Source organism: Danio rerio, chromosome 13 (genome assembly GCF_052040795.2).
Source record: "Danio rerio strain M-AB ecotype USA chromosome 13, GRCz13ab, whole genome shotgun sequence".
Lineage (NCBI taxonomy): Eukaryota > Metazoa > Chordata > Actinopteri > Cypriniformes > Danionidae > Danio > Danio rerio.
The window spans coordinates 29022233-29038544 of NC_141033.1; the positions used below are offsets into that span (position 1 = coordinate 29022233).

At 34.3% G+C, this 16312-nt stretch overlaps 2 long non-coding RNA genes across 2 annotated transcripts; both read left to right on the top strand.

The window, feature by feature from the left end:
• The first annotated feature begins 739 nt into the window (after positions 1–739).
• Positions 740–2318, top strand: LOC147841086 (uncharacterized). Its single transcript, XR_015505524.2, has 3 exons — positions 740–799; positions 1119–1231; positions 2192–2318. It is a non-coding gene; the product is annotated as an uncharacterized LOC147841086 (long non-coding RNA).
• Positions 2319–2483: 165 nt separating this feature from the next.
• On the top strand, positions 2484–3554 carry LOC148679607 (uncharacterized). Its single transcript, XR_015944939.1, has 3 exons — positions 2484–2580; positions 2897–2939; positions 3037–3554. It is a non-coding gene; the product is annotated as an uncharacterized LOC148679607 (long non-coding RNA).
• Positions 3555–16312: the final 12758 nt, after the last annotated feature.

The following is a 16312-nucleotide window of genomic DNA, read 5'->3' on the forward strand; positions in this document are numbered from 1 at the left end:
GTTTGCTGCAAAGAGATGCATTTCTGAAGCTTATACTAGACTGCAAATGGCAACATTATAACTATGAAAAAAAATATGAAACTGGCTGTTAATTTACATAATACCATCAATTTAAGGGCATGAACATGCATTAGAAATTAGACTTCAAAACAGTTTTTTTTAATAATGATATTGTAATGTAATTATCTCTGTATAAACACAATGCACATGTGAAAATAGTGACCACATTTATTCATTTTACATTTACTGATTGACTGATCTACATTTCCATTTAGACAAATGGCAGACACTTTTATCCAAAGTGACTTACAATTGTTAAAACATTCAGGTTATTGCACACTAAATCCAACATTTTTGCCCATAATTCGTCCGGGTTAAATTTTTTCCACTTTTTAAAAATGCATGCAAAAAATTCGGACTTCAGTATGCAAGACTGAAGTGCTAATTATACAATGGATCTAAAGCAACAATGATGTTGACATAAACCATTCACTTGTGTAAAAGTACAGATATCGTAATAAATTATTACTCATCAAGAATAATGTGCTTACACAGCAAATTCATCAGAGTTAAAGTCTCGGTGTTGAAGCATTTGAGAGTAAAGTGTTGACGTTAAAGAGTTAGATTTTGATAAATGAATATAATAAGAGTTAGAATTGTTTTTATTCAGTGCGAAATCAAGGAGTTATCTTTTCCACACTTGGTGGTGTTATTTCCAACATCCGGGAATTCATGCAGCCCCAGTCACTGAAGAATTTTCCAGACGCCATTTTCCATCTGAGATTTAGAACAGCAACTGGTGAGTCAAACTACCTAAATGTTGGTATTTTACTGACTTTCTTTAAGGAAATACAGTTGTAAACATGTTGTTAAGTTAATAACTTTAGAATGGAGTTACAATTTTAAACTTCTGCGGTTCATTCATGGTCGTTTGTGTATCTAGTTTAACTGCATTACTATTGACTTCTTTTCAAGAATGTTTTTATATGCTCACGCATACATAAGTGCATAAAAACATCAAATGTACATGTTCAACACATTTCTGTCACGCTTAATGCCATTTTGTGCGTTGTTACCCATCTGTAAAATAAAATCGACACTTCTCCTTTAATTCCAAGCAAACTAGCGAGGGAATCCCAGGAGCCGCCTAACGTTAGCCTACTCTGCCCGGATGCTAACGGCAACACAGGACGGTTTCCATAAGCTCTGGAGAGTTTCTAAAACATATCTGGTGAGTAAATGAACATGCCTACTTGTAAAAGGCTTCCTGACTGAAACAAATGATTGTTTGTTATTCGTGTACGTTAATTTGGTTATTTTAAACACCGCGGCCCTTTTAAACTGGTTCATTCGTGGCCGTCCATATACCGTTAAGTTAGTCCATAACTTAGACTCGTGTGATAACGTACGCTTGAATTATATTAAGTGTTGACAACCATTAAAGTCGGAATGTTAACATTAATGTCTTTAAATGACCGCGTTTGCACTTTATCAGACATTTAACGTTACAGAAGTCTCCCGGAAGTTGCGGGACTAACGTTAACGTTATCCCGCAAATGCACAGAGACTCCCAGATGCCCAAGTAGATGCCCGCAAATGAATGATCATCTCCCGGAAATCGCGCGTCTCCCGCCCGGTCATTAAACACTTTGCACGCCCTTCTCCACCGCATCCCTCCCAGCTCTTCAGGTACGTCGCGCGCAAGTCACCCCCACCGCTCTTTAGGTACGTCGCGCGCAACTCATCCCATTGCTCTTTAGGTACTCATCTCTCCCGCTACCTCCCGCAAATCAACTCTGTATCCCCCGAAAATGACTTTTCCCAACTCGGGATGTCTGACGTTAGTAAGTTAGGCTATTTCTGTTGTCAGGAACATCTTAGTCAAGCTTTTTCTCCCGCATGATATTGTGCTTAAAACTATAGGCTAAACTTAGCATGTACTGTACACAACATTTCTGTTTTATTAGTGCGTTGTAAACAGCCACCTGTCTGTAAAATTAATCAACTGATTCATATTTGAGCAGCCTAATGATGGTACAGGTTTGATTTGTAGATTTATTATCAATAATCAACATCTGAATCAAAAGATATGTGAAAATGTGTGAGGCATACTTTGTGATGTTCATCTCTCCTTTTTATCTGAAGGTTATGCATATGTGTTAGATACTAATGTGTTGTTGTTTTTTAACAGCCACAGTTCTCTGTACAATAACACAAGACCCTGTGACGGTGGCTGATTAGAGACGGATGGTGTATTTCCAGAGTAGGTGAAATGACCAAGCACACCTTCTTGGTCATATGAGGTGATAATAATGAAGGTATGTTTGATAAAGTTCTGTATTTGTTTCACAATAAGCTGAGAGGGTATTAGAGCATTAGAGAATAACAAATGACATGAAGGTGATAAGTTTTGTATTGTGGGTGAACTGTTACTTAAATAATGTTTTGCTCTTTGCTTTGCACTTTTCCTCTTCTGCTTATCCTAATATTTTAGATTATATTTGGACCTGAAACATCTCCTAGACTCCAGGAAAGGTGGCGTCAATACTGGACCTGAAAGGGCCTAACAAGTTGAATCTGGTAAAGAAACACGCACACACACACACACACACACACACACACGCACGCACGCACACGCTTACAGAAAACTGTAAGTTTATGAATATTTTTTACACTGTGGCCAATATTTTGGGGAAGTCAGCATCACTAAATGATATAAAAGATTTTAAGCTCCTCTAAATTTTGCTCCAAGTGTTGTGTTAAATTCAGGATTCTGGACAGACAGCTGCCTGTTTTTCCAGTTCTAGTCATAGTGGTTAACCTAATTGTTTTTGGAGATCCAACAGTGATATATGTGTTTTTTTTCTACTTTTCCATATCCTGTCACCTCAACCAGCTGGGAGAGTCAAGTTGTGGATCATCATGAAGATTTTCAAAAGGTGAGTTTAGATTTCTTGAATGTTTTATTTACTTTAAATGTTCTTTTAAATATATCATAGAATTTGATTGCAATTTGTTTTCAAACATTTTTCTTAGTCATGCTGGAGTCTTGAAGAGTTCTTAGATGAGCATCCCCCTACAGTATATCCGTGCTTCAGGAACCACCAGACGAGCGATCAGCAGCTACTACTGTACATCGTCATGGATAAAAAGGTCATCCTGTGGCTGGGAAGCACATCTTTCACAGGACATGCTTGATGAGATTTCCTAGCTCCAGTTTGTTTTCACACAAGTTTACAGCATTTATACCTTCATTTAAACTGCTGTGTTTGATATGGAGGACCAAGGAAACACCAGAAGTGAAAGATTTGCACGCCAAGTTGTTTAAAATGTAATTTCAGAAGAAAACTATGAGTTCAGAAGAAAACTATGAGTGACGATATATTGAACTTTCAAATTGCTCTGATGAAACATCAAGTTTGGACATCATATTTTGTTGATACTGTCTTTACTAATAAAACATTTAAAGCAAATTTGACATTGTTACATTTTAAAAACTGAATGAATTGTTGAAGTTGTGAATGTTTTCAAATAAAATGTTTTTTATTTTGTAATTTACAGTCTATTTGACCTTTTTACCATATTTACACTCAAGAGAGTTGAATAAAATAATATATTACACCAGGTGGTGTTAAATATAGTTACATTTTTTAACTCTGCCCTGAGTTAAAATTAACCCTTACTTCGGTGTCAATGTGCCAACCCTTTTGAAAGTGTTGATTTAAGTCTGTTTTGAGTGGACCCCATGAGACACTTTCAAAGGGTTGAAATTAACACCCATAGAGTTGTTTTGGGTCCCCATATTTTGCTGTGTACTTTCAAATGTATTTAAATGTAAGCAGGTGACAGGTTTTATTTTATTTATTTTATTTTATTATTTTTTTTATCAAGAATAACATTTTGATCTCAATATTTTGTTATGGAATGTAGTTAAGTAAACCTTTCCCTAAAAAAAATAATTCCAATAGTACATATGCTTAAAAATTTACTTAAATACAGTAATGAAGTCAACAGATTTTTTTTTTCATGTCCAGGTGTATAGCATGAGCCTTAATATGCATAGCCTTAATTTTATGTAATTTATGTCATCTTTATAAACATTTTCAGGGCGACACAAGAAAAACTTTTCTGCTTTCAGTACATCGTCATGTGGCGTTAAACTTATACTGAGAATAATTTGCGAACAAACCAAAATTTTAGCTAATATTAACCAGACAGACTGCTAATAATCTCATTTGACATGTATTTACAGAATTCAGCAGAAAGTCTAAAGAGCACTGTCAAAATAAAGTATTATCAACATTAATGCCTCAACAATAAAGAATTACAAAGAGAATAATAAAATAAATAAATAAACTAATGACAGACACATCCAATCCCCATTTCTTCAAAGCACGCCTCACCTATACTAACACAAACAACTCCAAAGCCGAGCAGAAGCATTGATGTCTTCTTCTAATCTTCATAAAGGTAAATACCAGCGTCAGCCGTTCCCGGGTGAGTGACTGAATCCAATGAAATATATATGTTGTTTTAGTAAACCTTGTCTCAAAAGTGTACACTAAAGTGAGCGACTTCTTTTAACTTCCCCCAATACTAGTCACATCAAAAGCAGAAGGTTCAGATAACTCCGAGAATTACTGAATAAACTTTTACAGGATGGAAAGTCAAACAAGAAAAGCATTTAAGAGATGATCCAGTTGGTGACACACACACACACGCATAATTCCAAAAAACCCATGTGAAACTGAGGTATAAGTTGACTGATTTTGTAAACACCAAACTCAATCAGGGCCTGGCAGAAAGAACTTACAGCCATAAGGGAGATGCCATCAGAAAATGACACACTGTGGCATGAGCTTCTCCATATCATATTCTTATTATGGCCATACTGTACATGAGCGATGATGAGCCTGAGGTCATGCTCATAAAGGGGCATGATTTTTATAGAAAATGGCACCAAACCATTTCCAGATGGCTCATCAGTGTGGACCAAGAACAAACAGTGGGTTATGAGAGTGGTTGGGCCTGCTTCTCCTGCAATATGACCACCGCTGGGGCCTGGGAGCGATGCAACGAGAGCCTTCCCAGCTCTACTGTCTGCCCGGGCTACTGCCACACCGAAACAGCTGGCGTACTGTATACAGTATGCACTCGTGGCATATATCCATACAGATGAGTTAACAGACTCTGTTTCTTTGCAGAGGAACATAAACAGATTGCATAGCCTTATTCCTGAACAAACAGATGCATGCAGGGCTAAATCCTGACACATACTCAATCAAAAGTATTTTTATATTTTTAGAGATGGAACTGTGGTAATAGTATAACAACTACATAACAGTGCTCTTTGGATTATGTTGGAGAACCGTCTAAATGACATGTTTATGAATCTGATAAACATAACACTATGCTTCAATGGCAAATTAAAATGTATAATAAAACATTTAAGACTAAGCTGTTTCTTAATTCTTATTGACCAGTTGTTTATTGTTTTTCTTGAATATACATTCGAAGGCAAACTTATTAGCCCCTACTGTTAAATTATGATTATTTTTTATCCTCCTGAGACCTCGCCTATTGACTTGTGTCCTCTGTAGTGGACATTGTGTTTTTTTACAATTTTCTTTGTATTTTTTAAACTACTAAGTTGTACTGTTCAGAGGACACCCTGGGATTTCTAGTGATATGTTATTTGATTGGCTGGCATGCTAGGAACCACATCTAACACTGCATCCAAAATGGCAGACATAGAAAAAAGCACATTTTATGGGAATGAGAGAGGCATGTCAGTTTTTGTTTTTTAAATGTTTTTTACTATTATTATTACATATTTGTTTATTAAAGTGTCAGGAATAAAACATTTTGCTTTCAAAGCTGTTAACTTGTTTGTGTTTCTAAATATCCTGCTTTTTTAAGTGTCCACTATAGTGGACACTGGGACCATCTTAATGTAATTAATGACTGCATTTTGTAGGAGGCAGAACTGAAGCAGAGAGCACTCTTAATAAGGTAGTTGAGGGAGACTCTGATTTAGAGTCTGACAATCAGACAATTAGAGACAATTAGAAATTAATCAGTTTTAAATCGCTTTTATGTTAAATTTGTTTTGGATTAACATAACTTCTTTTCTTTCTTTCTTTCTTTCTTTCTTTCTTTCTTTCTTTCTTTCTTTCTTTCTTTCTTTCTTTCTTTATTTTTTAGTTTGGCTCTCTTTCAGACTAAACCGTTTCAGGAATTTCAATACAAAAGGGAAAAAAATGGATTTTGTTTAGTTTTTGTTACATTAATATAATATAAATAATATAATATAATATAATTTAATATCCCTTTACAGCCATATCCTGTACAGTTTTGTTGTCTGAGTTTGGTGGTCATTTCGAACTAAAATGGTCCTGTGGTCCACGACAGTGGACAGGCTGAAAATTTTAAAATAAAAACAAAATATAAAAACTCTGAATTGTAGATTTTTTTTTAACCCAAAGGATGTAGGAATTCACAGAAAAAAAAAAAAATAAATAAATGAATAAAAATTAATCCTTAGGGTCTCAGGAGGATTTCCCAAGTGATATTTAACTGAGCAAGAAAGTTAATGTTATTTTTTATTATGTTTGTTTAGTTTAGCTAAAATAAAAAATTTTTTATTGTTATTATTATTAGCCCCTTTATGAAATTATTATTATTATTATTATTATTAGTAGTAGTAGTAGTAGTAGTAGTAGTAGTAGTAGTAGTAGTAAATAATTAATTAATTAATTAATTAATTATTAATTTTTTGTAAACTAAAGAAAAAGCACTGCTGTACAATGATTTCCCTAATTGACCCAACTTAGCCTAATTAACCTAGTTAAGCTAAATACTAATATCTTACAAAATATTATTTACTTTCATCATGGCAAAGATATAAAAAACCTGTTATAAACATGTTATAATAAAAATGAAAATAATAAATACATCTAAAAACATCAAAAAATTTAAATACAAAATCCCAGGAGGTATTCTAATATTGACTTCAACTTTATGTTAGGCGCAATCTCATCCATTTCTGACATCACATTTTCACAAAAGTTATTCAAAACATTAAAGTGGACTCTTTTGCTGTAGTTAAAAATGTTAAAATCACTAAAAATTGACATATAAACATTGATTTGTACATATTTTCAAGGAAATTTTGTCATACAAAAATGGCTTCTATTTTGATATTGCTGTGAAATTATTGAGTTTAATTATTATTTATTGATTTATTACACAAGAAAAACTGTAATGCCAGCTTAATCTCATGAGGAAACGTAACTATTTTACGTTTTGGCACTTTAGTGGCTAATTAAATTTAGTCGTATGAAAATGTATGATTTTAAAAATGAGACGTGGCACCGAACCTCACCCCTAAACACAATTGTCATTGGTGGATAAGCAAATCATAAACTGTACGAATAAGATTATACAAATTCCAATTTTCACGTATAAATAAACATAGTAAGGTAACATAAAATGGGGGCTTCATTTTACATGATTGTGATGTTCAGCACTCTATTTTGAGAAGCTGCTCAAGTCCATCTCACAGCTCTCTCCACCTCCATAATCCCTCCATTCCTTCCATCCCGCCAGTGTTATAAGGTTCAAATTGAGCTTGTTAAAAAGAGACCCTCTCTCTAACTCACAGATGATTATTCATTTAGCTGCTTTATAGAGTCTTGCCAGTGATAAGAGCTCTCTATTCATTTGCCCAGGAAAAGACCATCACAACATCCTTTTTTTTTCCTTCTCCCATGTCCCCGCATTGGCACAGAATATAGCTGTTCATTCGAATCTGATCCCTTGCTAATTGAAAATAACAGCCTCTTTTGCGTATTGATTGATGGCTTATTCACCCTTATATCACAGCGTCATAAATACAGGTAATGCTTGATTATGTTCTCTGTTGCCTCAGATCTTGACATGCCAAATGAGGTAATAAAATGCTAGGTGCGAGGAGTGGTTTTGAAATAGCTTCTGATAGAGTTGCCTCATTAATTTGTTTGTGTGTGCTGTAATAAACCTGTGGTTGGACACACGGCTGCATGATTAAATGTATCTCAGACTCAAATGAGACTGACCCTTATGCCTCGTCATCCCTTTTTTATATGGAAATCAGATTGTAAGAAAGAGACCTATGAAAGAATTGAGCCAGCGCTCCATTATCAGCTTCTATTATTATGACAGGTTTATATATTTACTTAGCGGCTAAATTCATTTCCACATACAAATGTGCACATCTAATGGATCCCATTTTCAAAAAATTTAATCCCACTCCACTAAACGATGACACATTTCGGTGAAGTATCCGAGTGATTAAGTCATTCATTTCCTAAATAGAAGTTATATAAACAGCTTTAATGAGAGATAAAAAACTTTGCTTTGTTCCAACACAAATTGTGGACTTAAATATGAACGATTCACTTGATATTCACTCTGCTGAGAGAGGGGAAATAGATAACCAAAGCGGATTTACTGATCCGTAGATTGATTTTAGGCAGATTTGAAACACTTTTCATATGGCTGGCATGATTTTAACAGTTTAGAGTGACATCATGACAACACAACAAACATTTAAAAGGTATAATATCAGTGTTAAATTGGTTTCCTAACTCGCCGTTACAACAATGCACATACAGTGACTGCGTTCATACTATTAAAGTGAACATTTGATGTGTATTAGCATTTTAGGTAACACTTTATAATAACTACACACTATGAATCATTTATTAAACATTAGTAAATAGTGAATTCATAATCTGTTAAACATTAACTCTACATTAACAGATGTTAGTAAGCAGTTTATAACTGCAGATACAAATGCTTTATTTTTGACTTATAAGCACATATATAATGTGCTTAACGATTGTTTATTTTCATACGTTAATTATAATATTTTTCGTTACTAAATTAAGTATTGCATCATTTATAAACCTATTTTTTGAGAGAAGTTGCTGGTTTTTAAAAATGATTCAGAGGGCATAAGTAAATGATTATTAAACTATTCAAATTAACATTTATATATCTTATTATACAGACATATACTAATAGTTAATATGTTAATAAATGATTTATTAACTTATCTTCATCCAGTTTTGTGACCTAATCTTAAGAAGACTATTTATGCTTTATAAATCCCTTATAAATGACAATTAAAGGCTCAGTTAAATTCTAAACAGGAAAAAAAAAATATTCATATGAAGATACACAAATGAAACTGTATCGCATAAAAAATAATTCTTTGCAATCTTATGCAAAATAAAATTACTGTACTGTTTAAACATTGCTTAAGAAAATTGCAATGCTGAATCATATCCTGTTAAATGATTATATTGCTGCTGTTTTATCCAATTTTATAATACATCTTATTACTCCTTTTATTCAGCACTGTTTATTACTTTACAGTAATTTCACTTTTTAGATAAGATCGCAAAGATGTAGTGTTCATTTGATACTGAGTCTTTAATTGTCATTTAAAAGGGATTTATAAAGCATAGTCAGTTCTCATTTTAGATTAGGTCACAAAACTTGATGAAGTTGAATTAATAAAGCATTGATTAACAGAAACAATTAACAATAAGTATATGCCTGAATAATAATAATATAAAAATGTTGTTTGGAATAGTTTATTAATCATTTAATCCTAAAAAAAAACTACTCTTAAATACAAATGATTTGTAAATAATGTGATACTCAATTTAGCCATGACTATTAAGCATATTTTAAACACGCTTGTAAGTCAAGAATAGAGCATTTGTACTTGTTATAAACTGCGTATTAACATATATTAATGTAAAGTTAAAACTTAACAAATAATGACTTCGCTATTTGTTAATACTTAGATGATTGTGTGTAGTTACCGTATTTTATTTAATTTCAAAGAGAATTAATGTGATTTTAGATATACTTGTGCAACACATAACATTATAACCATACAGAAAGTGACAACGGCTAATTCAGGTCAAATCTTGAAAATAATGAAAAGTGGATGGAAGTTGGCTTGATTGGAAGTGTGGATTTTTGGTTGATTTAGCATTAATGTTATGTCTGGCATTAGACAGAAAAATACAAACCTTTATTGCTGGAAATTTCCAGCATTTCTTTAGAACAAGTTATAAGCTATTTTACACAGTGTGATCTCAGCTGTCATTCATGATCTGAGGCAGTTGTGGGGCCCAAAAGAAGTTTTGATATGCTCTCGCATTTGTGCTTTGTAAGTTTCTTACATTCATTCATTCATTCATTCTTTTTTTTTTTTAGCTTAGTCCCTTTGTTCACTAAATTTACTATTTGTTTTTCATTCGCCACAGTGGAATGAACCGCCAACTTATCCAGCATATGTTTTACGCAGTGGATGCTCTTCCAGCGATAACCCAACACTTGGAAGCAGCCATACACTCTTGCATTTACACACATACCAATCTTATACAGCCACACCTTTAATTTATTCAGATTCAATTCACCTATGCCGCATGACTTTGGACTGTGGGGGAAACCAGAGCACCCCGAGGAAACCCACAGTGGTTAGCAGTGTCGCATCGCAACAAAAAGATCGCTGGTTCGAGTCCTGGCTGGACCATCTGGCATTTCTGTGTGGAGTTTGCATGTTCCCCCCATGTTTAGTCTAAAGACATGTGAATTGAATAAACTACATTGGCCTTAGTTTATGAGTGAGTGGGAATGCGAGAGTGTATGGGTGTTTCCCAGTACTGGGTTGTGGCTGGAAATGCATCTGCTGTGTAAAACATATGCTAAAATAGTTGGAGGTTCATTCTGCTGAGACAACCTCTTATAAAACAGAGCTTAAGAGGAAGGAAAACTAATTAATGTTTGTATTTTTGAGATATAAAAGGTACTTAAGACGTTCCTGCATAAATGAATGAATGACTGAATGAATGAATAAATAAATGAATGACTGACTGAATGAATAAGTGAATATACACAGATATATTTTTTTAAATATTTGGAAAATCACTACAAACCTTTAAAACAGGTTATTTAACAGATTATTAACATTTGTGCTTTGTTAAAAAGATTGTATGCAAAAGAGTGTCAATGCAATGAATACTGATGTTACTTCTCACCTTGAAAGTACAATGCCAGAGCAAACAACAGTCAAGACTCATTAAAAATGGACATGCACAAGAAAACGTCTTTTTTGCATCATCAGTCATCTTCAAAACTGTGAACCGCATTCACATATTGCATTTAAATGGCAAATAACTAGAAGAGTTAATTTTGCTTATACTGTAGGTTGTCTTGATAGAAATAAAAGGGAAAACCAGACAATGCGTGTATGTAGAAAAGTAGTGGCTTAATTTTGCAGTAATTTGCATCATCAGCTTTCTTAGCTTCTTGCATGGTTTGATGGCTCAACACTTCTGACATTCTAACACAATTTCATCAGTGGTCATTAAATAGCTGTTGTAGAACACATCAATTTAGCTTTCAGATTTTGGCCTGGAATTGTAGGCCATGTGTCCAGCTAAATAACTAACCAACCTTAAATAAATAGCAACAGCGTGGCAATGTGCTGAGTGTCTATTGCTAACACAGAGCTCATTAATGTCAGCATTTTAGCATTTTAGTCAGCTGTTCAATCCCAACCATGAAGGAGCAGGACAAATACCACACTGACTAATTGTCAATTTGTTTGCATTGCAATGATATTAACAAGCAGAGCAACAGAAATAATGGAAAATAAAATATTTTTGCTCTGTAGGGCTGCACGAATTTGGCTAAAATGAGAATCACGATTATTATTATTATTTTTATTTTTTTTGTGATACAATCAAGATCATGATTTTCTCACGATTCTGTAGATGTAAAATAAAGGTTCATTTGAATAGGCTGTTATCGTTACAGTATTTGTCAAACATATGGTAAAACAACAATATGTGGGTCTACTGTTGGCTAAAATGCTAATTTCTTGTAGACATAGAACGGTGGACTTCAACAGACTTTAAATATGTCCTGTTTGTTAATTCACAGTTACATGATGGCATCAGAAGACAAATGTTCAATTTTGAATATTAATGTGCTATTGACAACATTATTAGACCCTTTTTTCACAGGTAAACTGAAAGATTTGTTATTATAAGCTAGGATAGTTATACTGATCAAGTAAACATTTATTTTCATGCACAACGCTTTGTGTTCACTATGAAAAAAAAAAAAACACGTCAAATGCTTGCCTTAATCATAACTTTAAAATACGATATGATCATTTAAAAGAGGAGGTGTCCTGCTGAGATCAGCTCCAACTTGCTTCAACACACAATCAGGAGGTTTCTAGTATAAGGTTGAAGTCAGAATTATAAGCCCCCTGTTTATTTTTTCCCCAATTTCTGTTTAAAGGAGAGAAGATTTTTTTTAAAACATTTCTAAACACAATAGTTTTATTAACTCGTTTCTAATAACTGATTTATTTTATTTTTGCCATGATGACAGTACATAATATTTGATTTTTTTATTGAACATTATGATGGTTTGTTCTGTAGAAAAATTAACTTAAAGGGGCTAATAATTTTGACCTTAAAATGTTTATATATATAATATATTAAAGACTGATTTTATTCTAGCCAAAATAAAAGAAATTATACTTGCTCCAGAAGAAAAAAATATTATCAGATATACTGTGAAAAGTTCCTCGCTTTGTTTAACATAATCAAAAAAAATCAAAGGGGTGCTAATAATTCTGACTTCAACTAGTAAGAGCTTGATTAGCTGGTTCTGGTTTGATTGATTAGGGTTGGAGAGAAACTACAGGACACCGGCCCTCCAGGACCAAGTTTCGACACCCTTGATTTAAATGATGTGTGCCCTATCGGTTTCACTTTTCAATGTGCTCACGTCATGGCTTCCTTCATTTTGAAGAAAAATAAATAAATAAAATAATCGCCTCAGCGATCCTGCAGGTGGGCCGCGAGATTTAACTTTACATTTAACTATAAATACTGTACACACACACACACACACACACACATTATATATATATAGTGTATATATATAGTGTATATATATATATATATACACATAGATATATAATGTTTCGTTTCTCTTATAAAATGCTGTAGAAAAATAAGATAATAATAGTATAAGCAAAATAAATATTTTGCTAATAAACAAAGATTTAAAATAAGCATTTTCTCTAGACAGTTTGACAAAAAATGAAGGTGGGCCACGAAGTGAAAAAGGTTGAGAATCCCCGATTCACAACTTTATTGCCTGTTATTCACAGCCTATGCAGGTTCTGTTCAATAAAGTAGACATTGATAGGCACACACGTGTCCTCTTGGTAGTAAACAGAGTGTCAGCTCACGTGGGACTTAGGGGTCATGAACACGTCATTACATTATGACAGAAATTACATTTTTGGGTAAATCATACCATATAAATACAGTATGTGACACTTTTAACACCATCTGGGGGTGTCCATATTGTTGAGCAATGTATATAAAACAATGTGAAGACTTGTGCAACTGCATTTAAGCCTCTCTCATGACCTTGAAAATTTAATTGGCTGAATTGTAGAAAAGCAGAATTAAAATCTTGAGTAGGGTTGAATCGAGATCTTTTTTTTTTTTTTTTTGATTAATCGTGTAGTCTTACTTTACATTAGGCCAACTTTTTCAGTCAGAATCAAACTATCCGTAAAACCAGTTACTATGAACAGTACTGTGCATATAGTGGCTTACTTGAGAAAGGAAAGAAAAAAAAGTGTGGTACAGTAGAAACTCTGATACACCCAGAGCTGTGCATTTCTAGAATAGTACTGGGATTTTCAGCAGGATAAAATACTTTGGATTCACCTCTGTTGGGTGTACAAAATTTGTCTCCAACTGAAAAGACCAGAATAGTGGTTTAGCCTTAAAAATAGCTTGAGTTGGAAAACAAGCACTAAGAAAATCACTAAGAAAGTTAGATTATAAAATATTAGACTCTTCTGACATTCTGATTTGCATTGTGGTGCTTCATAAAAATAGCAACAATGTTTTTCAAAGCAGGTGCCTTGTTCACCCAAATTGGACGGGTCAGCAGAGGGTATTTCAGTAATGTGGCAAACCACTTCAAAACCGTTTCCTTTCACTTTTCTTACAATCTCTCACCTTCCATTCCCCCTTCTCATCTCTGGTGTTATTTCAGAGGAATCTCTTTCAACTAGAGAGGGCTTAGGACAACTGCAGAGTTTGACATAATTATGTCTGGGCTAGCTTTAATCACTTTGGGCCTTCACTCCTTGACGCACATTATCTGACTCCAAACATGTCAGATCCGTGCTTGAAATAGGCCAATTTACCCTCCCTAGTCTGTGCTGAAATCTAGCTCCATGTCAAAGGCACAGATGCATAATTGTCCTCGTTTTTTTTTTTTTTTTTTTTTAAACTGTGTTTTTGAACACAGCTTGTCTACAGAAAGAGAAAGAAAAAAAGAAACTTTGACTTTCTACACTTTTAATAGGATAAAAATCTACCTAACTCAAGGTTAACAAAGCAATGAGTAAGAAAAAGTGCATGTCACAACAGTAAGAGGAGATTCGATGGCGAACGTTGAGACTACCTGAGCTCTCAGTGTTAATTACAGACAGATGCAAATGAAACAATGCTAAGCTTTGTGCTATATGAAGCGGGTTTTAATTAACAACTACAATACTCGCTTTGAGGTGGAGAGAATGTTTTGACATGGCGGTTAGCTCTTATAAAGCTTATAACTGAAAATACACACTGTGAATTATATCTCCATAAATTTCTAGTGGGAAAAAAAACACTGACATTGACCCATGGAAAACTGTGACATTGCATTTATATTTTACAGATTCTAACTGTTAATTTTATTTAGTCACGTAATGTTATTATATGCCCATCTACAGTACTTGCCAAACCAAGATCTTATTTTACCCTTTTACCAACTCAACTGCATTTGGATATGACATTAATCTAAAGTTAAGCACATTTGAATGAATCAAATTAAAATAATTACTTTTACTAGGGTTTTTTGATCCAACTCCATCAATACAACTTGCCTGACATTACCATAAAAGCTCCCCATTTCAGCGGGACCCTACAGAAAGTGGGCTACGGATCTACCCAAATCCGTGGATCTTTTGCCACCCTCATTTCACAGGCACACCACATGCCCAGCCAAGACTCAAATGGGTCAGAGAACAAAGGCACATCAAAGCCACACAACCAGGTCATGCACACACAGGCTAATGTGCTCCCAAGATGCAGCCATTCAACCTAAAACCAGGACCTTTGATGATAGCAGCCTGATGGACCATTGTTAAAAAAGAAGCCATCAGCAAATATGAGCAAATCTACTCTCAAGATAATGCAGGCCCGAACTACACACACTGAGACCAGAGCGAGGCACAGCGTGATACGGAGGCCGATAATGAAAAATACAGTACTTCTCTATCAATGAGCGAGTGCCTGCGTGCATGTGTTTCATCTGCGCTCATAAAAAACTCTAAAACAAAGACTTGCATGTCTAGCCTGAGCTTTATTGTTCAAATTTTTAATCTTGCCTCGCCCTTCTGGGTTCCTTTACAACATCGCCCTAATCCAGTCGTTGTCATTTTGCAAAGTAAGACCTGTTTCTGGATCAAACTTTCTGTGTAAAAACAACATCCTAACCTGCAGAACTTCATTTCATCAAGTGTAACATATTCATGGCTCAACATACCAATCAGCCAATCACCTTTAAAGAGGAACAAGTGTAAAGTTTGTGTTTTAGTTTAGTCTAATAAACAGAGATACTTCAAAACCAATGACTACTAAATGCTTACATAGACGTTATTCATCTAACTATTTGCCTTATGTAATGACTGCAGATCTGGTGCAGTGCAATCTGAGCTGCATCCAATGCTTTTGCAATGTGCTCACCTAACAGATACTATTGTATTAAGATGTTTATATGAGTTGCTTTTTGAATGTTGCTTTCATGTGCCAGTTTCACATGTTATAGTACAGTTCATCATTATGTCACCATTCAACGCTAGTTCCCTCGGGGGGTTTACACAACAACAGTTTGTGTTCATCATGATGGCATTTTGTTTGTAAATTTGCAACAAGTTCAACTGCAGTGAATTTCTCATGCTATGCATGCAAACAGACGATGGCGGATACAAGTTCTTAAGCAACAGGCCACCTCTGCCATTTTATTCACTAATTTTTCATTAGAGCCCGCAACAAAGGCCCCATTTACACTGTCAGGTCTAGATGGCCAATTCTGATTTGTTGTCTATATCTGATTTTTTTGCCTGTTCGTTTACGCATTTTTTTCTTTGTGACCCACA